This window comes from Phoca vitulina, unplaced genomic scaffold (assembly GCF_004348235.1).
Source record: "Phoca vitulina isolate PV1807 unplaced genomic scaffold, GSC_HSeal_1.0 scaffold27, whole genome shotgun sequence".
NCBI lineage: Eukaryota > Metazoa > Chordata > Mammalia > Carnivora > Phocidae > Phoca > Phoca vitulina.
In genome coordinates this window covers 14,297,060-14,319,162 of record NW_022589730.1, presented here as the reverse complement: position 1 = coordinate 14,319,162, position 22,103 = coordinate 14,297,060, and the positions used below count along the sequence as shown (strand labels likewise).

The window sequence follows — 22,103 nt, the reverse complement described above, 5'->3', positions numbered from 1 at the left end:
GGAAAGTCACTCACTGGAATCTCAACTCGTCACTAATTAGCTGCGTGGCCTTAGGCCAATCATTTGACCTCACTAAGTTTCAGTTTCCTCACCTCTTAGGCAAGAACAATTACACCAATCTCAAAATATTGTTTTTAGGATTAAATGGGTAACTGGTAAGGTAACCCAGTAACCAGCACATAATAGCTGCTCAATAAACACCAGTATTCTTTCCCCTACTTGTGGTCTGACTTCACTTGGGGAGCAGAGGGGACATTGCCAACAAGAAAACAGACCTTTTGAAAGAGGCGGAGAGAAAAGCACAAGAAAGAGGTAGCAGAATAATATTTAAAAGCAAAAATATCTCTGAAAGGGCAGCAAAGTTTGAACACACAAGCAAATAGGAGCTTTGCGGAATGTGCTATTTCCCTGTGCATGAGGTCTGCCTCTGGCTGACTTGAGACCCTCAGTGCATCATGCCATGGCACGCAGCTCTGCTCTAAAAAAGGTTTGGTGCAGTTATAGTAGGAGCTGGTAAAACACTGCCAAAAGTCTCTTGGCTCAGAATAAATTCCCACAAGTGTCCTTGAATCTGTTAACTCTGCAAAGACAGCTCTGCATCAGTGGAAAATAGAGGCTGCCTGAGGCTCGCGCTCAAAATCATTACGGCCATGGCATAAACATTGCTTTTTCTTAAAACACACCTCAGAGAAAGCCAGCCACCAAGGGTAATATAATCTGAACCAGAAATTACCATTCAAACATGGACAGTAGTCACACATCTGAGATCACCACTGGGGGTTCTCATAAACATCTCAAAGTTAACATGTCCAGAGTGAAATTCTGGGTCTCCCCCCAACACACCCCAAAATCTGCTCTTCCCACAGTCCTCCCCATCTCAGTTACTGGCAACCCTATCCTTCCAGCAGCACAAGCCACAACCGTCAGCATCATCCGGTCTCCCGTCTCTCACAGCTTCACTCTTTTCCCTCCTCCCCTCCCCCACCCTGGTCCTGGCCACCACCCATCTCACCAGGAGCGCTGGCAATATGGTGGTCTGACGCCCTGCCCCCTCCTCTGCCCTCTACAGTCTACTCTCGGTACTGCAGCCAGAGTGATGTTAGGACGACAAAAGTCAGGGGCGCCTGGGTGGCTCAGTTGTTAAGCGTCTGCCTTCGGCTCAGGTCATGGTCCCAGGATCCTGGGATCAAGCCCCACGTCGGGCTCCCTGCTCCCCGGGAAGCCTGCTTCTCCCTCTCCCTCCTGCTCGTGCCTTCTCTCTCAAATAAATAAAATCTTTAAAAAAAAAAAAAGAGCAAGGGACTCCTCCCTCAAAGCCTATGACAGCTACACATGCCGTGAGAAGTAAAAGCAAAGTTCTCACAATGACCCACGTGTGTGCCATCACACCCCAGGCCTCCCCTGGCTCAGCCCTTGCTCCGTCTCCTCCAGGCTCACTCTTCCCCGGGCCTGCAGTCTCTTCTCTCAGATATCACTATGTCCTTCCTCCTCACCTCCTTCAAGTCTGTGCTCAAGCACCACTTTCTTAAGAAGGCCTTCCCTGATGGCCTTTTTACAAATTGCAATGCCTCCCAGCATTTCCTCCCCTCTTTCTCTGGTTATCTTTGTCTAGACACATCATCCTCTAACACTGTATGTCACTTAATCTATTTTATTTTGCTCGGCGTCGCCTCCTAAATCCCCAGAACACAAGCTCCATGGTGTCTTATTTGGTGCTGCATCCCCAGCATCTAGGACTGTGCCTGGCACATACCAGACGTTACACTGAAAAGGTGCTTCTGGGCTTCTAGCACATCAGCCAACTAAAGCTCTATGGGGGGAGGAAACGGGGGGGGGGGGGCCTGAAGAACAGGCTCTTACTCCGCTCTCCTCTGTCCTCTTTCTCTCTCTCTCTGTCCCACCACACCAAAGCTTTCTAAGTTTCCCAGTATTTTTGCAAGAGATATCAGGCTTCCACAATTTTTCTGATCATTAATAATTATACCACGTTTGAACGATTCCCTAAAAGAGAAGTGTATATGTCAGATACAGTAAAAATTAAAAATAAGTCACTACCCCTCCTCTGCTATCACCTTCCTCTAATTAAACTGGAACTCAGTAAGAGAATATAGCAAGCAACACTCATATGCTTCCCATTTTAATACTCAGTGATCCAGTCTGTGCTTGACCTAAGCTGGACACGGCTACATCTTCCCGAGGAGTACTTGAAGAGATCTAAGGAAGGGCCTGTGTATAGGTCAGGCGGGGAGGAGGGTGAGGGTCCTCCCAAGGCCACCAGGGATTAGCAACAGTCGAAGACCCCTACCAACCCCAGAACTGAAAGGTAAGAGGAGGGAGCTGTCACCACAATCAACAAAAGGTTGAAGTTCTGGAATCTGTAAAGTGGGCCTGCCCAACAGCAATGAATAGAGTTGGAAGGGAAATGGGGCAGGGAGGGAGCAAGGATGTGGGAAAGGAGAGGTCCTACCATCTCCTGCCAGTAGTCAAACCCAACCTGAAGCCAGAGGGCAAGGGAGGCAGGGGGATGCAGCCCAAGATCTGGGAAGACAGGAGATTGGTCTGGAGGGATGAATGGAGAATGTCCAGCACACCCCTGTTAGCTAGTCGAGATCCTGGAGTCTTGACCGGTCCAGGGAAGAACATGGAAGGGGAGCCTGGATAGGGGCTGGGAGCTTTCCTTACTTCCCCTCACTGTTAGCTGTGGATCCACTAGGATTTAGGAGCAAATGTGTCAGGGAAATGTTGCCCTGGGTGGGAGGTGGGGGGTGGGGTGGGTTAACAGCTCATAACCTAAGTACTAAGTGCCCTGACCAAAGCAAATGGTCTCTAGTACCCCCCCACACACAAAAACTGAGATGCAATTGCTATGTGGTATAGCCAGAGAATTTCTTTTACAGAACATCTCCATTTCTGCTACCTTGAAGTTGACCCTGAAGGATTTCCCTAGGCCCATGATCACAGTTCTGAGAATCCTGCTCTCTCTTCTAAAGTTACTTCAAATGCATAATAAGTGACCGATCACTGAGCAATTACAGAGAATACCTACAAAGTTCTAGGTGCCATTAGCACCCACTCCTCCCAAGAGCCACACAAAGGAAGCATCACTGCTGAGCTGAAGCAATCTGCCCGAGCTGACCACTGAGCAGATGCCAGAGCTTGTGCACTTTTCCAGAATATGAAAAAAGAAGTTTTAGAATTTAACCCAAATGAAAAATTCTTAAACCTCTGATTTCAGAGGACCCATAACAAAACAGATCTCTCCTTCATCAACGCATTTGAATTGATGTAGATGGTGCAATGGTGTAGGCTGAACCTTCACTGAATGAGTTTGAAGAGCACCTGGCTTCTGGATTAAGTTCTATCAGTGATTTACTTTGTGACCAGAGGCAATATTCAATTTCTCAGCAGCTCAGTGTCCCTAGCTCTTTAAATACAATGACCTTTCATCCAAACCTGTCAGGGACAAATGGAAGTGAATTACTTAATATATCCTTCCAGTCTCTTCCAGAGGCTCTTCTTCCCCAACCTCCTAAATGTGGATTTTGCCCAAAGCGACAATACAGCAGAATACAAAGCACATCTGTCAGACCCATCTGGAGTCAAATGGTAGACCTTTCACTGGTCAAACCATTTGAACTTGGACAATTTATCCAACCTTGTTGTGCCCTAGTGTTCTTCATCTGTAAAATGTGAACACTAAGAAAGCATGCGCGGTCACACAGTTGCTGGGTGATAAAATGAGAATATGTGTGCAAAGCCCTCAGGATAGTATCAGGAATAGAATAACCACTTGAAAGCAGAATGTAATCATTATCATCATTATAATCCTCATTATCATTTTTCATATGTGGTTCTAAGTAGAATTGGTCAAAGTACAAAATTTCTTTGAGCATTCTCCGGAATTATTCTATGACCTTAAAATAATTCTCTTTTTTGTCTTTACAAGCAGAATTGAAAATAACACAAATAGGGGGCGCCTGGGTGGCTCAGTCGGTTAAGTGTCGGACTCTTGGTTTCCCCTCAGGTCATGATCTCAGGGATTGTGAGACTGAGCCCCAAGACAGGCTCTGCACTCAACGAGGAGTCTGCTTGAAGATTCTCTCCCTCTGCTCTTCCCCTTACTTGTGCGCGCTCTCTCTAATAAGTAAGTAAATCTTAAAGAAAGAAAAGAAAAGAACACAAATGGATATTATGATTGCCACCAAATTTAATTGATAGCTCGCATAGATAGTAAAACCCAAGTTACTGAAAAGCAGGGTCAAGCTACATAGACTTGATTAGAGCACAAGTAATGTGTCCTGAGAGAAATCTTGGGGAAAGAGGATTTCATTTTGGACTATTTTCTATGAAAAAGCTCTAAATTCATGACAACAAAGTAAACCTGTTTGTGAATGAATGGTACCCAAAATACAGGTTAAAAAATAAAAAATTTCATGAACCATAAAATACCCCAAATGCTTCTTTGAGCTCAGGGATCTGGTGAAAACTTCCTGAAGCTCCTACCCAGCATTCATTGTATGTAAGTACCCCACCCTCCACCGTAAGGTCTACTGATACTCAGGAAGCTCCACCTGGCAGGGACCAGCCCCCCGGAGAACTGGTACAGCGCCAAGCACACGGAAATGCCCAGCCACCATGTTTGCTTTGATAAATGACTGCTTCTATGGCAAATCGGATCAGAGAACCAAGTCAGCTTCCCAGGGAACCACTCAGTGGATCAGCAACATGCCAATGACCTTCCTCTGTTTGGTCCCGAAGACCATCTACTGATAGCCACAATTATAAAAAAACATCTTCCAATCTGACCCTGGTTGGTACAGATAAACCATCTGAAGTCTTACATTTCTGATCTAACAGAAACAGACAGGCTTTACTCACCCAGTCCTTCCCCATCAGCACTTTGTACCAATATTTTAAATCAAACTTTTAAACCATTCAAGTTCTGGACCACAGTGTCTACTTTGCATTAACACAGTAGCCACACTATAGTTCCTAGGAGTGGTAGGTATCCAATAAACATTTATTGAAGGGAGAGAAGGAGGAAAGAAAGAAAAATGGGGGAAAAAACAACACTGAGCCAAGCTCCTGAGCTGCCCCAGATTGAAGGGTAAGGAAGTGGAAGAGCTGACCGATGTAACACAGTACCATGTTTTCGATGGGCCTCACCTCATCCTTGTAACAGGCTTATGAGTAGGTATCTCATTCACCCATTTTAAGGATGCAGAAACTGAGGTACAGAGAAATTAGTTTTCTAAGTGTCCCCCAGACAGTAAGTTTCAGAGCCAAGATTTAAACTGAAACAATATAATCCAGAGCTACACTCTAGCACTGGACACCCAAATTCACCCAAGGCAGCCTGAAGAAAGCCAATCATTAAGGTTTTCATTTATAGATAAGAAAATTAAGCCCAACTGGTTAAATGACCAATAAAAAAAATCCCATGCCATCTCATGGTATCAGACCCAGTGCTTCCACTCGGTTGCTACCTTAGAACCTAGATAATAAGGACCCCCAACTGTTCTTATACGTGAATATAATAAGTTTATGCCATAGGCTTTCTATCATCTTTCTAACTTCAACCCAGAATTCCCACTGAAAATATAACAGCAACATTTGCATAGCACCTTGTGATTTATAAAAACAATTTTATCTACAATACCCTCCCCGTGACATACACCATGCAGATAATGTCACCAGCTGTCAAAGACCAGGGCAATCTTAGTGACAGGCAGCCCAGAGAGGCCCTCGGTGACACATCTCAGCTCAAAGCACCCAGGAACACAGGGAGGCAACTTTCAAAGGCCACAGCTTCTGCCAACAGTGGTTCCCAAGGAAGAAATTTCAAAATGATTATTTCCTCCTCCAGACTGGAGACATAAGGACACAGAATGTAAGTAAAAGCAATATTTCTCAATCCTCAAGGGGATCAACCATTTAAGGAGAAGGTCTCCACATCTTTCTTCTCTCTCCCTCACTATCGCTTTTCAAAACCTTGGGGCAATACAAGGAGAAAAGTATTTGCTTATTGAAACTGTGTTTGCCATCGGGGCACACCGATCTATTTGTAATCGTCGCAAGAGTTGATGGCTAATACGTTTGTCTTTCTTGCCAAAAGTAAACCATAGCTCATGAACTGATAAGTTAATATCATTGAAAGGTATAACCTAGAGTCCTCGGCAGAGCATCTTCCCCAAAACTCAAAAGAACATCTAGATCATCAGACTTCAGAAGACTGATTTAAAATCTTACTTAGCAGACACAACACCTCTGCAATGGGTCTCATTCTTGGCTGAACACTACAATCACTTGGAGAGCTTTAAAAAAAAAATACCATTGCTCAGGTTCCACCTGCTGAGGTTCTGATTTAATTGTCCTGGGTGAGGCCTGCACACTGGGGCACTTAAAAGCTCTCCCCGTGACTCTACTGCCTCCAAGCTTGGGACCCACAGGTACAGAAAGTAAGGCGTCTACCTGCCTGCTCAAGTAAAAAGTGACTCACTTTTGACCTACTGACCAGGAACAATGACACAATTTAGGATTATTTGATAACATGGATTTAAATTTTCAGACCCAATCTGTTCACTGGTTAATTGAAATTGTTCTCCTGGTCTTCCTGACATATTCTAGACCACCTTCACCTGGAAATGCAGATGAATATAAAAATGCATTTTGAAAGTACTAACATCTATGTAGCACTTTGAAGATTTATAAATATATAAATACGAAGTCACATTTAATCATTACAAGAGCTAGGAGGTATTAGTTTTCTATTGCTACTACAACAAATTATCCCAAGCTTAGTGGCTTAAGACAACATGAATTTATTCTTAGAGTTCTGGAGAACAGATGTCTGAAATTAGTCTCCCTAGGCTAAAGTCAAGGTGTGGGCATGGCTGGTTCCTTCTGGAAGCCCTGAGAGGAAAAATCTGTTTCCTTGCCTTTTTCAGCCTCTAGAGGCAACCTGCATTCCTAACCCATAGCTCCTTCCATGTATTGCTCTGCTGCCTCCCTCTTATAAGGAAGGACCCTTGGGCTTACTTTGGACCCACCCAGATAATCCAGGATAATCTCTCCATTTCCAGATCCCTAATCACTTCCACAAAGTCCCTTTTGCCCTGTAAGATAACATTCACAGGTTCCAGGGATTAGGAAAAGGACATCTCTGGGGGCCATTATTCAGCCTGCCACAGAGTCAGGCAAATGTCACCACTATTACCATTATGCCCATTCCCCCTGCCCACCATCCTTATTTTTCCATTAAAACTGAGGCTCAGGGTTGCATGACTTAACCAGGTCCCATGTCTGGACAAGGCTGACTTTAAATCTGACCTCATAACGCTCAGTCCCACTTTCTCTCTGCCACAAGTGTTGCTTCCCCACAATAAGGTGATGTTTGCAATATTACTTTCTTTTCCAAGTTTTCACCACACTGTTAACAAGAAGTGTTTTCACTCCCCCTCAATCATTATTTCTGTGCCTCAGCCAATATATGCCAAGTGGAAACTTCCATGCACTACTCCTGGTAAACATGCCTCAAGCCAGGCCCCTTCCCTATGGCCCAGAAGAACCAGCAAGCCCCCTGAGGCAGTAATTCATTATACGGACCATGATGTCACAACTACCTGAGTTAGCTGCACAAGATAGTACATGGAGAGAAAAAGCAAGCTCTCGGTTGTAAGAGAGCAAAACAATCTGAACTTGCTAAGACATACACATACACATAACCATCTCGAGAAAAATCTATAATCGGTGATGTCCATACACTGTCTGCTTGAAACAGCCTAATCAGAACTACTTTCTCTTCTCAACTGAGGAGGTGGTATGTATCTAGAAGCTCAGACAGTGGTCTTCTACAATGTGGTATCATTTTAGCTGAAGTCATCAGGAAGTAGTGGGTAAGGCTTTCTACACAAAGGACATTCTAATATGATGGTCACACCTCCACTGATGCTTGGGATTTCACATACCCCTCCTCCCAAGCACATCAGGGACAGAAGAACCTGGTGCTGAATCACAGCCACTTTAACAATGGGGGGAGGTAAACAAGCCAAGCAAATCTCACTGCCAAGTTTATACCTGGCCTGAGTCTGTGTTCAATCTGATGTGAAAATGGTAGGGAAGAAAAAGAAAAAAATCAATGCCGCATCAGAATGCAACTGGTAGAACACCAGCAAGTTACATGATTTTCCAGGAAGAAGAGAACGCATCGACTCTCTCCCCAGAACTATAAAATAATGGCAAACAGGGTTTTAAAGGTCATGTGGAATAATTCAAGCAACCAGAAATTATATTTTAAATAAGCTAATGCAGTTGGGGAGAGGGGGAATGCTGGAATATATTCTGTGGCTTGTATTCATGCCAAATCCTTGCTCTGAAGCTATCATTTTATACGATTATAACCAATATTTGGAATGATTCTTGGGGGCAGCAAGATTCCCTGACCTCTAAGAGTCAGTTTGGGTCACTCATTCAGAAAACTAAACCAATGCATGTTTAAAGCTTTTCAACAAGGTAGCATTATATGGGAATTCCGGTTTACCAGGAGTCAACCATAAACTCGTAATAAAATTAGGATGCTCCAATCCATGTGATTTAGATATAACTTGGCTAAACGAAAAGAGAGCACACCTGCTAAGTAATCCTTACTCCATGTTTCCCGACATCCAGGTAGAGGGCTGGACAAGATGACCTCCAAGGGCTCCTCCAATTCTGACTCTAGAAGCTTCCAAAAGATCCATTAACAAAGTTTACTAGCTGTCTTCTGGAATTAGATTCCAATTGAGTTGGGGAATAAAGTGAAGACAAAGAAGCTGATGGTCAAGACTCTGAACAACTAAAAGCTGGAGAAGACACGTAAGCTGGAGAACAACATGGCGGAATAGAAAATGGGTCCCCCTCCTGGGGAAAGTTACAAAACCTGGGGGACCCAAGAGTTTATTTCAAAGACTCCTGAGAGTGCTTATACTTAACTGCTGGAGGGTCCTGCATTTTTATGCTGCCTCCAGCACTCGGAGCCTCCCAAGTACAGAAGGGATGGGCCAGAATTGGGGGCGGTGGTCATCCTTGGGATGGGAATTCCACAGGCAGCATCATCGAAGCATCATCACTAGGGCCCTTTTGGCCACCTAGGGTCCAGCACAGTGTTTAAGGTCAGTCTGATGCAGGGATAGCTATTCATCTGAGTTGGAGACTGAGTGATTAGGAATTTGCTGTACCTTCTTCCTCCTGTCCCTACCTGGGGTGGGGAAGGGGGAGAGTAGAGCAACCTTCATCCTCTGAGGGTCTGCAAAATTAGCCACAGCAAATGAAAAGTGGATTCACAGAGCTGTTGAACTCGCTCAGGATTCAGATCCCCGAATAGCTAGTTCCAGGAAACAAATGTGCTTGCTTAAGTGGGAGAGCCCAGAAAAAAAGTGACAGGAAAATTGAACACTTGCTATAAAACTCATCTTCAAAAAGCCATAATTATCACAATCGTGTCACCTAAGCATTATTTACAAACATCCTTCTGCACAATTTCTCCTCTTGGAACAGCCGTTGTCTAGATATAGTGCCATTACTCAGGGTAACATTTTAGATTGATTAAGTAGTAAAACATGGAAAAACAAGCATTTTTCCATCAAAACTCTGGAGTGAATATAATTAAAATAAGATGCAAGGGAACAGGCATAAAAGAGGGAGAATCTGACTTTTCACCTTCGTGCCGATAATCCCCACTTACCAGTTTTATAACATGTCAGTTTCCAGGGTTGTGTACATTACTCAGTGTAAGATTACCCCCAACACTGGAAAAGGGAGAAAATGTAAAAAAAATTTTCCAATTTTGCAGATGAGAAAAACTGAGACTTTAAGGAAATTAAATGACTCATCCAAAGTCGAGTCACAACAAAAACCCTGATCACCAAACTCCTTATTTCAAGGCTTCAGGACATCAAACACAGTCTAAGTGATTTTGTTTTCATGATGAAACTAAAATAATTTTTACATCAAAAGCTGTCATCTATTTTGTCTGGGCCTTGCTTCTGAATCTTTCAGGCCTCAGAATATACTGGTTTGGCTCCTGGCAAAACGAAGCCAATTCTCAATAGCCACACAAACAGGGTTTTCTCTACAAGCAGAGACAGGCAAGAGAATGCTCCTCACGGTCTGTTATATTAACTGCAGTTCTCCTCATAACCTGCTATTCCTTTTTTTACATTTTTTAATTGAAGTATAATTGACATACAGTGTTATGTGAATTTCAGGTGTACAACATAGTGATTTGACAGTTCTATACATCACTTGGTGCTCATCACGCTAAGTATAGTCCCCATACAACGTGATCATTTCCTGTGCTGTACTTTGCATCCCCATGACTTATTTGTATAAGTGACAAGATAACCGAAAGTTTGTACCTCTTAATCCCCTTTACCTATTTTGCCCCTTCTCCCATCCAACCCCCACCCACCCCTCTAGCAACCACCAGTTTGTTCTCTGCTTTTATGAGTCTATTTCTGTTTTTGCTTGTTTTGTTTTTTAGATTCCAGGTATAAGTGAAATAGGGCATTTGTCTTTCTCTGACTTATTTCACTCAGCCTAATACCTTCTAGATCCATCCAAGTTGTCCCCAAAGGCATGATTTCATTCTTTTTTGTGACTGAGTAATATTCCATTGTGCATACAGATATTTCTTTTAAATCCCAAGGTCATGGTTCATGGCCATGATCTGCTTGTACAGGGCACAAAAGTAGCAAACGGTTCCACACTATTTCCATGTCTTCCAGGCCCTGGCCTGCAATCAAAAATAGGACTGTGGGCCTTTGTTCATTCTATTTGGGGATGGCATCATATCACCAAACACCTCTCAGTCCCAGCTCTGTTAATCAATAGTCATTTTAGGTAAATTTGTCATGGAAGGTATATAAACATCTACCTTCAATAGTGTTTTCCCAAATAATGCATTTGCCCTGTGATTTTAAGGAATGAGACAACTAAAACAACAGCCTCAGGAAAACATCTCTAGTCTACGCTCAGGTGGTGGAGAGGAGTTTAGCCTTATTTTGGGATATCTGCTACCGAGTCCACAAGTCTACTCAAATAAACAAAGCAGGGTAGGAGGATGGCTCTGTCCCAACCTGGAGTCAGGCTGCCCCAGCCCTCTTTTCTCACAAATGAATCCCCCCCACCTACCCCAGTTTCTAGGACTAACCCTAACCTTAGTGGAGACGTCTGGGAGTTTGGTGCAACCCGCCAGGGACCCCGCCCAATTCCCCCAGAACGCCAGCTCAGTGCAGACTTCCTGCCAGCGCTCCTCTACCTACACCTGGGTCCCTTCCTTTTTCCTTAGCCTTCAGGTCTGGAGCCCACTGGACCCCTGGCTGCCTTTCCCTCCCCCAAGCATCTGGACCTGCTGTCCCTTCAACCCTGTACCCTAGGACCGGGACTCTGTCCCTGACATTCTGCCACCTCTGGAAACATTCCCCAATCCTGCCTCCTTAAACTTCCTATGCAACCCATCACCCCAAGGGGACGCCCCCAGCCCCCAGCCTTCCCGCAGCTCCTCCATCTTATCTTGCAGGTGTACTTCCACCCAGGGCTCCTACGGGGAAGTCTACCGCACTCCTTCCGGGCCTGGTAGGGCCCTGAGAACAAGACCAGCAGCTCTTCAAGTGACCCTCTGCCTTTCGGACCATGTTCTTATTTAAATGCCTCTGTCTGAGCCTAAACTCCATGTACGGGTGGAGACAGAGCTAGTGAATGGCTGTCCTCATCATCAACCCCTCACTGTTCACTTGAGGTCTGCCAGCGACTTGCATACAGCAACCTATTAATTGCCCTGCAGACATCATGATGCAGCAAATTCCACTATTTTCACAGAGGAGAAACCGAGGATCCCATTCTAATAAGAACTGTGCCTACGTTCCGTTGGCAAGTCGCGGGCAAAACGAGGAGTAACCCGGAGTCTCGTGCCTTCATGCTTACAGTATGAACCCTCTCTTGGGAAACCACATTTCTTGCGCACGGAGTTATGTCAATTACCCAGTGCGGGAGGGGGCAGAGGAGGTCCTTTCCAACCCCCGTGGGCCGACCCCAAGGCAGGGACAAGCGCCTGGGCTCCCTGGTGTCCCAGTCACCTGCCCGCACGACCCCAAAGCCGCCGCACACTCATTCCACCTCGCAGAAGGGGCCGCAGCACGCATTGGCTCAAATTCCCACCCCAGCACTTCTGATAAAACCAATTGTTTCAAAAAACTGCAAGGACTTTCGTACTTCCCACCGGCCCCATCGAAGCTTCCTGGTTTCAGGCTTAGTTGACTTAAGTGAAATCGGCAGCAGAGCCTGAAAGCGCTGTTTGGTGCGAATTCAAACTCTAAGCTGCTTCCGGAAGGGGGGCGGCATAACTCTGGCAGACCATGTTCGGGGGCGAGCAGGCGGGAGGGTTTGGGGGGCTCGTGACACATCCCCGGAGACACGCAGCTACCAGTTCTGGAAAGAGCCGGGGGGGGGGGGGCTGCCTCCCTGTCTAGGCTGGCACGGACTGCCCCTGCAAAGGAGCTTGAAGCTGTGGTGTCGGTGAGTAGATGAGGAGCAATCCACTTGTGTGTGTGCGTGTGCAGCAATCCGTGTGTGCGCACGCGCGTGTGCATAGGGGGTATGCAACAGAGTCTCCCAAAAACGTCTGTTCAAGTCCTAGCCGCCTGTACCTCACAATGCGGCCTCGCTGGGAAGTAGGGTAACCGCCCAGGTGGTTCGGTACGATACGGTCATACTGCTGGGAGGGCCTTTAATCCAACACCGCGGGGGCGCTCGTCAAGAGGGGAAGAGACGCCTGAGGGAAGAGGGTCCTATGACAACAGGGCAGAGGTCAGCTTTGCCTACAAGCCAGGGGGAGTTGGAAGAGGCAAGGAAGGGCCCCCCCACACACAGTGCGGACTTCAGGGGAGCGTCGCCCTGCTGACACCTTGAATTCAGACTTCCAGCCTCCAGGGCTGTCAGAGGATGCATTTCTGTTGTTCTCAGCCACCCAGTTCCTTGCACTTTGTTAGGGCAGCCCTAGGAAATTAATATAAGGTGGAAAGGAAAACAGGAATCCCAAAAACCTCTTGATTTGGCAGCAGCACCAAATAAGAAAAATATATGGTTGCGTTCAGGGACTTCCACAGCATGGCCGCCCACCAGATGGAACTGGAGGAAGAAAGACAAGGCTCTGCATCCCTCAGAGGAACCTTCCTTCCCCTAAGAAATGAGACTAATTCAGGTCCTGAGTGGGGGAGGTAATGGAGTCGGAAGTCCTGCCTTCTCCCCCCTGAGCCTCTTGGCGCCTCTCTGCCTCACAGACTTATAAAAGGTACTAGGTAGGTGTTGTCATACCCCTGATCGCCTTTCATCATCACGACCACCTGGGTGACAGAGGAAGGGGGCAGGTGTTATCATCCCCATTTTACACACAAGGAAACTGAGGCTCAGACGAGGTCACGGGCTGCACACAGACGAGGCGACCATTCCAAGAAGACCTCGAGTGGACAAAGCAAAAGGTTTTCAAAAGAGGTGAGATGGGGAAACAAAACAAAACAAGCTAAACAAAAGTTCTAGACACCTTGCATGTCCAAACCAAATCAAATCTGCTGGCCTTGACACACAGCCCCTTTCCCTTTTTCTGAAGGTAGCAACAGTCCCAGAACGTGGCTGTCGACACAATCTGCCGATTCTCTGGCCGGCTTTTTACATTCAGGTGTCTCCGAGGGAAGAAAAAAAAAACTGCACATGTTTTCCAGGCGTGAAATACAAGCTGTCTGCATGCCGGCTCACCGTGTGCTCTAAAATCTTCAAGCACTGCTCTGTCCTTGCCCAGCGGTCACCTGCGCCGGGGCGTGCTCTCCTGAAGCTGGCCTTGAGTGTTCCAGAGGCGGGAGCTCCCACACACTGCATCCAGCAACCTCTATCACTGAGTGAGCCCTCTCCCAAAGCAGCCCTTGAGAAGGCAGGGACCCAGTGGGATGGCCTGGGTCCCAGGAAAGGACAGGATCGAAAGGGTTAAGCTGGAAGGCCCTGGAGATAAGGCCCTTGGGTGGAGAGCTTGGACTCTGTAATCAGCTGCCTTTTCCAAATATTTAAATCTTTCCCCTCTGGAAAACACCCAGTCGCTGGTCACTGGGAAAACTTGGATTTCTTCTTTCCTGCCCATTAAAGCCTGCAGCCAAGATGTCAGGCAGACACACGTTCCCGGGACCAGCCACTAACCATTCTGGGAACGCACGGCCACGAAATGCCATTCCACGTTTTGTCAGCTTGAAAATATTAAACACCACTGAACAAAATTTAAGGTTTCTTTTTTAGACGTAAATGTCTACTCATTTCAAAATGAATTAGTAGTTCGCTGGGTTTCATAATGTTTAATTCATTAATGATAACTACAGCTCGAGAATTTGAAAGGAAATTGCTTCCAGGATAAAATTAAATGCGAAACTCGAAGCAGTGATTCATGGCTGTTCCTATCTAAATTACTAATCCGTGTGACAAACCTGGTTGGCAGCGCACAGAAAAAGCAATACGACTTCCCCCACTGCCTTTATATACTTTGCTGAATTGTTTTGCAAACTGCCTAAACCCAAGTCCTAGATAATCCCCTGCTGGAGGCCTCCATCCCGTAGTGGGATTCAGTACTGAGAGTCCCTATTGCCTCGGAGAGGCTCATAATGGACCAATACTTTTGCGCCTCGGAAAACAGTTTTGTCGACATTAAGAGTTTAGACATATAATCCAATGGATTTCCAAGGAAACTCATTTTAAATTAAAGACAAATACCCCATGATATCTGTCTGCATCTCCCCAAAGAAACCTGCATAAAACTATAAAAATGGCAATTTTCCTTTCGTTTGCAAGGAAGCCTAGCCAGCTGAGATCTAATTACATATCTCCCCGTTAGAACAATTGGGCACTAGAGTAACCATGCTATCCAAAAGACGAGACAATATAATGCTTCTGAAGTTTCATCAAGGCTTCTGCTTCCGGAAATTTCTCTCAGGTCGGTTCCAGCAACCACTGCCTGGGTTCACAGCCGAGGCTAGAGAGGAGAAGCAGGCAAGGACATTCCTGACCACACACACACCCCACCTCCAAAGGAACTCAGAGGACCAGGGTCCCCCAGGGCACCTCTCCGGAAACTGCTACCAGACTGCCACAAACCAGGTACCCGGTCTCCAGGCTGTGTCTCACTCCAACCAGCCTGTGTGCTGCTCCTAAATGGCAGGTCAGATCCCCACCAGCCCTCAGGGGTGCCACTCCATGCCAGGGATTTACATACAGTGACTCCTTTATCCTTGGGACAACCTGGGGAAGGTGTCCTCCTCGTCCCCACAATGCAGAGCAAGAGATGGTGGCAAAGAGGTTCAAAAAAGCCCAAGTTACAGAGCAAGTAACAGGCAGAGCCAGGGTTCACACCCACACTTTCTGCCCAACTGCCCATGTGTTGAACCAGCTGATCATGCCCCACCACCACTCCGAATATTCTACTGACTCCTTACTACCAAGGGAGCAGCGCCCATGTAGCCACCAGGCTCTATGGGTCCTTTGGTGATTCGGTTACATTTGCAGCCTCATCTGACAAACACACTCTTCTCCACCGACCTCCCGTTCTGCCTTTTCTAATCTATGTGCACCTGCTCTTTTCTCCACCTCTCCCCTGGGACAGCCTCCAAGTCCCCCTCTGGGGTCTCTTCCCCCCATCTTTATGCTCCTGGAGTGCCAAGTTCATTCCTTCAGCTGACCATCCACTGCCTACCGACAGTGGGGGTGCACCTTTGTCTCCCTGAGTGTGTGGCCTTCTCCCAGCCAGCTCGCTGGCTTCTCTACGACCTGCCCCTGGTTCCCACGGCGTAGCAGGGCCCTGGTGAGATGCTCTGTAACCTCTGGAACTAAGGAATGTGCTACAGCAAATCATCAGTGACACTTAAGCAAAACCAAACCAAACCAGAGACTCAGGGGCTTGTCCCCAAATGACCCAGTTCGGTCCCTAAAGAGTGAAGACGAGGAGATGGCGGGATTTATGTGAACTTCATAAAAGCTCTATCAGGGAGTATTTTTTCCATCAAGCATGCAAACATTGCAACCATGAAGGGAAGAACACCTAGCTATCTGCTCGCTAGCGAGTGGCCTTATGAAACAAGCCTGTTTGGGATTTAAAATCAGCAAGAGATCATCTTCAGAATGGGAACTCAAGAGTTACCCATGCATCACAAAAATGGGATGGCAAACTGAATCCACAACTCAGACTGGTTTTTATTGTTGTTTCCGAGAGCAGCAGGAGGGGGAGCGAAGAGAGGCGTGAAGGAAGTTCTTTTTCGATTTTAAGGAGGGAGTGTACCCACTCCCTGCAGCTCTTCTGTCGCCCCCACATGGGGTGAAGGGATGGAAAGCAGGCTGGCCCGTCCCTAGTACCAGTCTTACCAGGCGGGCATCCATTCTTGAGCATGAACTCAGCATCAAATAAACCCCAATACCATCAGCAATGCAGCATGCAAAGCAAAGATCACAACAGTAACTCATGGTCATAATTTAAAATATGATAATGCTCCTAAATCCCATGAAATGGTTTATAAATGTCCAATGAATGCAAATTTTCTGAGGAACCCCGCAGCATTGTGGAAATACACAAAACGCACATAAAAATACAACCCTACCGTTATGTAAAATTAACCTAAAACTAATATGCTAGCTAAAACAAACTATATATTAAATCCGTTTGGCTCACCTTCTTCGAACTTAATGACCCCCAGGGGGCGGGTGGAGGGGTTGCGATTTGGATGCCGGAGGCTCTTTCACAAAACCTTCCAAGGAGATTCACGGTAATGGGTGGAGCTGGGTTTTCCCGATCTCTCCCCATTTTCCTTGTAGGCAGAACAGGCATTCAGAACGAGCTGCTGACTACAGAGGTCAGCTCCAGGTGTCGCCGTAGGCTTACAACACTGTGTTCGGGGGTGTTTCTCCCAGGGAAAAGCATTTTAAAAATATTTTCTTTTCCTCCCAGCTTATTCAAGGTCTCAAGAGCAGCCACACCCGCCCAGTGTCAGCTCAGAGAGCACGGGACGGGGGGAGTGCATCTCCCATCACTGTTCGCTGAGCCTGCAGGGCGCTCCAGAAAAGCCATTTCAGGTCGCAAGGCTAGGCACAGGCTTTACAAGTACCTTCAAGGGTGTCCACTAAACGAATGACAGGCATAAATCAGTATCGTGCCCTGTGGTGACACGGAGGAAAGAGGCAGAGCAGGAAAGTGTGTAGGGAAGTCAGGAGTAGGCCTTACAAAAGCAGTTTGCAGGAAAAGGTCAATGACGTCCAGGAGGCTTCCCACGTGATGTAAAGCGGGCTGATAAAGGGACTGCCTAGCCTTGAGGTTCTCAGGGTTCCCACTTTAGTGATTAAACAGAAGAACTAAAAGTATTCACTGTTTATAAAAATACAGGTCTTTCACAAGCATTTGAAATTCTCAGAAAAGATTTTTTTTAGAACATTTTAACACCTTGCAGGTGATCTTGTTTGTTCCACGAATACCTTAAGTTCTCCATTTCTTTGTAAGTAGAACCAGCTAAATAAAGGAAGCCCCGGTCTCCACCATTTCAATTACCACAAAATTCTAATTAGAGAAATCCACAGAAATGGGAAATCTCAATCTTCACGTTTTAACTGCTAACGACACCACAATGATATATATAAAGACGAAATGAGAAAGTGTGTAAGCATCTGTGCTTTGAACAGGAAACCACGACAGTTGACAGTGTCATCAGGATTCACTATAAGCATTTGTATTTTCTGGTGGAGACTTCTGCGTGGATCCTGTTCACTCTGAATTTAATCCATGAAAGAAGAAAAAGAAGATGGGCAAGTCTTATCAACCCAAAGTAGGCCTCACCATATATCTTGTCATATCATTTCTTTCCACTGCTCCTAAACCTTGCCTTGTCTGGGAAAGAAATCATTTGGAAATGCGGAAATATTGTTTTACTGGACCCACGTCTGACTCTAATCCCCTGCTTTTAGGATTATAAAGAGGCTGGAGTGGAGGTGGGGCTCAGAGCTCAGCGAGAAGCCTTCGGTGGCCAAATCGCTGCAGCCAGGACATGGCCTATGCACTCCAGAGAGAAACAGGCTTTACGGATCAGTGTCTGAGGATGGGGTTTATTATTACAAATATACTCATGGGTGGCATTTTTAAAGATCTTCATGTCGTACATTTCCTCTGCTTGTCTCCCACACCGCTTTTTTCCTACTAAGTGACCTCATCTGCTCGGGCTTTCTTCTACCCAAGGAGAAAAGTGTGCAGCGCTCCCTTTCGTGTTCCCAGGGTCAGTCCCCTCACCCCTTGGCTCTTCACAGCTGGCCTGCTTCCCCTCCAGGAAAGACTCCCCAGCCCGCCATCTGCACCGCTCCAGAGTCCAGCCAAGGTCTGTGTCTCGGCCAACGATGACCCCAACCCCATTCCCTTTAGGTTTTGCTTCAGGATGTCACTGTTCTTTCTCTCCCTTTTTTTCTTTTTTAAGGATGTGGAAAGAAGAGTTCCCTTAAGGTTAACCAAGAAGGAAAAATGACCAGAGTCCTATTTTCCTGCCAGCATGTTTGTAGACCTCACTTCTTCAGATCCAAGAAAAAGAAAAGTGAAGCCAAAGGGGCCCAGCTCCATCCAAGGCAAAACGATCCAGTTTAAATTGAGTGCTTCCCGGTCTTCCTGCATTCACGCCTCCTGCCCTGGTTTTGGTGCTCAAGTCAGTCCTCCCACCACCCCATCCCCAAGTCTTAGTGGGGCCAATCTGTCTGGATAATGTTACAACCTGTGGTCTTCTGCACATTCCCTCCATCAGACCCGCCCACACCCCATCTGCACCTGCTTCCCAGCAGGGCTGGCAGATACTTGATCCAAGCGATTAGCTACAACACCCTTATGGAGGTGATTGTGTTTCCCTTCACAAGGGCGCTCACATTTTAGCAAAGGATTCAGGGACATAAAACCCAAAAGGAAAAGGAACTAATTTATAATGAATTGTCTACGTACCAGCTTCAGACACCAGAGACATCATTTAATTTCTCTGGGCCTGCCTCTGGTTCCCCCCTCAGACGGCTGTTCCGATAATTAAGTAAGCTAACATATACATAATACTTAAAACAGCACCTGACACCTTGCAAGGGCTCCACCACGCATCAGTTTTATTAACCTTCACCATGACCTTCTGAAATAAGTACTACTGGTCTCATCTTAAATGAAGACACAGAATGACTTGCTCAGGATCATAAGGCTGATGAATTAGCAGAGTAGGGATATGGCCCTCAGTCTACCAAGTGACCACAATCCCTGCTGTTTTCAACACAGCACAAGGAATGACTGGTAAAACCATGGACACTCTGCAGACCTGTGGGGTGAGATCCCATTGAAGGGGTCCTGTGGTGTGCTGATGGGGGACTATCAGAAGGAAGGCAGCTGGGGTGAGCATGGAATGATTCCTGGAGCGTGACCAGAGTTGAACAGCATGGTGTATCCTGTCGGGGCTAACTCAAGGTCCACCTCTGAACCACAGACCTTGGTCTACCCATTCGCCTCCTTTAGGCTCTGCTTTTCCTGACAATAAAATGGGACATAAAATTTACTTGGGACACTGCAAGCTCCTGACCCCGGAGTTGTTCATGGCAGAAGAGAAAACCTCTTGTGGGGAAACTCCAGAAAGGGAGTAAGCCCTACAGTCAGGAGGACAGCAAACCTGGGAATGTAAGTTACTTCCAATGTGAGAAATCAATGTTTCACTAACAGGCTAGAGATGAATAATGCTTACTTAGGGGGGAAAAAAAAAAAAACTGCCAGAGCAAAAATATTACTAATGACTTGATAGTATCTGGTTAAAAATTCTGAATTAAGTCTGCATGGTGTAATTTTTAATCTCCAAAATATTCCTGAAAATTCACCTATTTCCATTATAGGTTACAAATCCATAATTAGGCCTCTTTCCTTTCTGGCTTGTTCTATATTTGAAAAGCATTCACTATTCCACTGAAGTGGACATCCTTCAAAATAACCTCATTATTCTAGACTTGCACAATTATGTCACGGATATAATTACTACCATCATGATTCCAGTGGCTATTTGTTGCACCGTAATTTCCAGATGAATTTCTGGTGTAGAAATAAAATAGCCACAATAAGATAATTAATTACAACTCTATTATGACTACGGCACAGAGTGACCGAAATTAAAACTCTGGAAGTTTTAGTATTTCATTTTTAATATCATGTTCATCTTTGTAGCCAGCAAATAATTACTATAAAGATGCTTATTGTTAGTATATTTTGTTTCTAATAGCATTGCTTTCTTGGTATTGGTACTTTTCCATAACTTCTACTGCAAAGTTTTGAAAGACCACTGTATCATGATGGTCTGAGTACCAGTGCTACTACTAATCAGATTCAGGGTTTTCTTGTTTGTTTGTTCGGTTTGGGGTTTTTTTTTAAAGATTTTATTTATTTATTTGAGAGAGAGAGAGACAGCACGCCGAGCGAGAGTGAGAGAGCAGAGGGAGAAGCAGACTCGCCACTGAGCAGGGAGCCCAACTTGGGGTTTGGTCCCAGGACCCTGGGATCATGACCTGGGCCTAAGGCAGATGCTTAACTGACTGAGCCACCCAGATGCCCCCAGATTCAGGGTTTGTATGCTCCTTTTGCCCCTTGGGAGCATAATCTTAACCTTAACCAAGCTACCGAATTTCTTTGGGTCTCAGTTTGCTCATCCAAAAAAAATGGGGCTTAAAACAGAACCTACTCCTAAATCATTGTGATAATTAGGTGGGGTAACTTATATAGAGCTTCACAAAATGCTTTGGATTTACTTACTGCCAAGTAAAGTTAGCAATTACTTCTTTAACTTGTAAATTCAATTCAAAGGTATTCAATATTTAAAATTTTACTCAAGGGGCGCCTGGTTGGCCCAGTAGGTGGAGCATGCGACTCCTGATCTCAGGGTCATGAGTTTGAACCTCACATTGGGTGTAGAGCCTACTTCAAAAAAATAATAAAATAAAATTTTACTCAAAATGTTGTCACCTCCATTTGCTTCTTTTTCTGCTAATGTACTAACCTTATTATCCAACAGTCAGTTATGAACATCAGTCCACCTGACACATTCTCTGAAGGAACAGAATAAAGTTCCTTTCCAGAACCCAAAGAAAGCAGACTCATTTTCTGAGACAATGGAACCAGCTAGAACAAAGCACGGGGCAGCTGATTCAAAGTAATCGGCGCTGATTATACTAGAGTTTTTGAGGCTGAGGGGCGCAGAGATTGCATTGGTAAACAACCTCACAAAAGGAAAATGAAAGCCTCTCCCATCTTCAAAGTATTTCCTAATCTATCTAAACGAGTAGTTTATTCTGTGTATTTGTGACCATTCCTCACACCATACTAAGTGAATTTGTCTGATTAATTTAATTTTAGACATATAAAAACTAATTTCAGGCCTCTACTACTGTTTTACCTGTTTGGGGCTCCAAGTATATTTTGGTTCCTGAAAACCTACCCCCAACTTCTTACATGAAACCCAAAGGCCGAACTACAGGGCAATTTGCTCCAATACTATCCCCTTGCTGCTAGATTCGTAGCACGTTAACTGACCAGAGAGAAGAATCAATCAAGATACTCAATATGTCTTTGGAATAGCGAACCAACATACTTCCCATTGCCAATACGAGACTCGGCTACCAAGATGCTATGCCCCCCAAAAGAAAACTTCCTGATGATACAGCCCTTAACCAACGAGTAGCATGAAGATACCACATCCAAGATAGCGTGGGGGATATACAAGTGTTAGATCACTACAGTCTTTGAGGAGATTAAGAGCCAGTTAGAGATAGAAGATAACCAGTTACAACAACATTTACTGGTGAAAAGAAAAAAAAAAATAAGCCAGGTCCCTAGATGCAAAGATGCATAAGGTAGGCACGGCCCTCAACCAAGCCACATCCATCATCACTCAGCAGCCGGCCACCCCGGGGCCCCACGCTAGGTCTGCAAGATGGAGGAGGCAGCGAAGATCCCTTTCCCCTGCAATCATCAGGGATTCAGAGATGGGCCTTGGACACGGTTCCAGAGAAAG

The 22,103-nt window shown here is 45.7% G+C and overlaps 1 protein-coding gene and 1 long non-coding RNA gene across 3 annotated transcripts in view; both read right to left on the bottom strand.

Annotated features, from left to right (window-relative positions):
- The window catches only part of RNF152 (ring finger protein 152), a 73,540-nt gene that overhangs the window by 35,198 nt on the left and 16,239 nt on the right, over positions 1-22,103 (bottom strand). The gene's annotated exons all lie outside the window — the stretch shown is intronic.
- The window catches only part of LOC116643775, a 100,827-nt gene that overhangs the window by 65,964 nt on the left and 12,760 nt on the right, over positions 1-22,103 (bottom strand). The window lies entirely within an intron of this gene.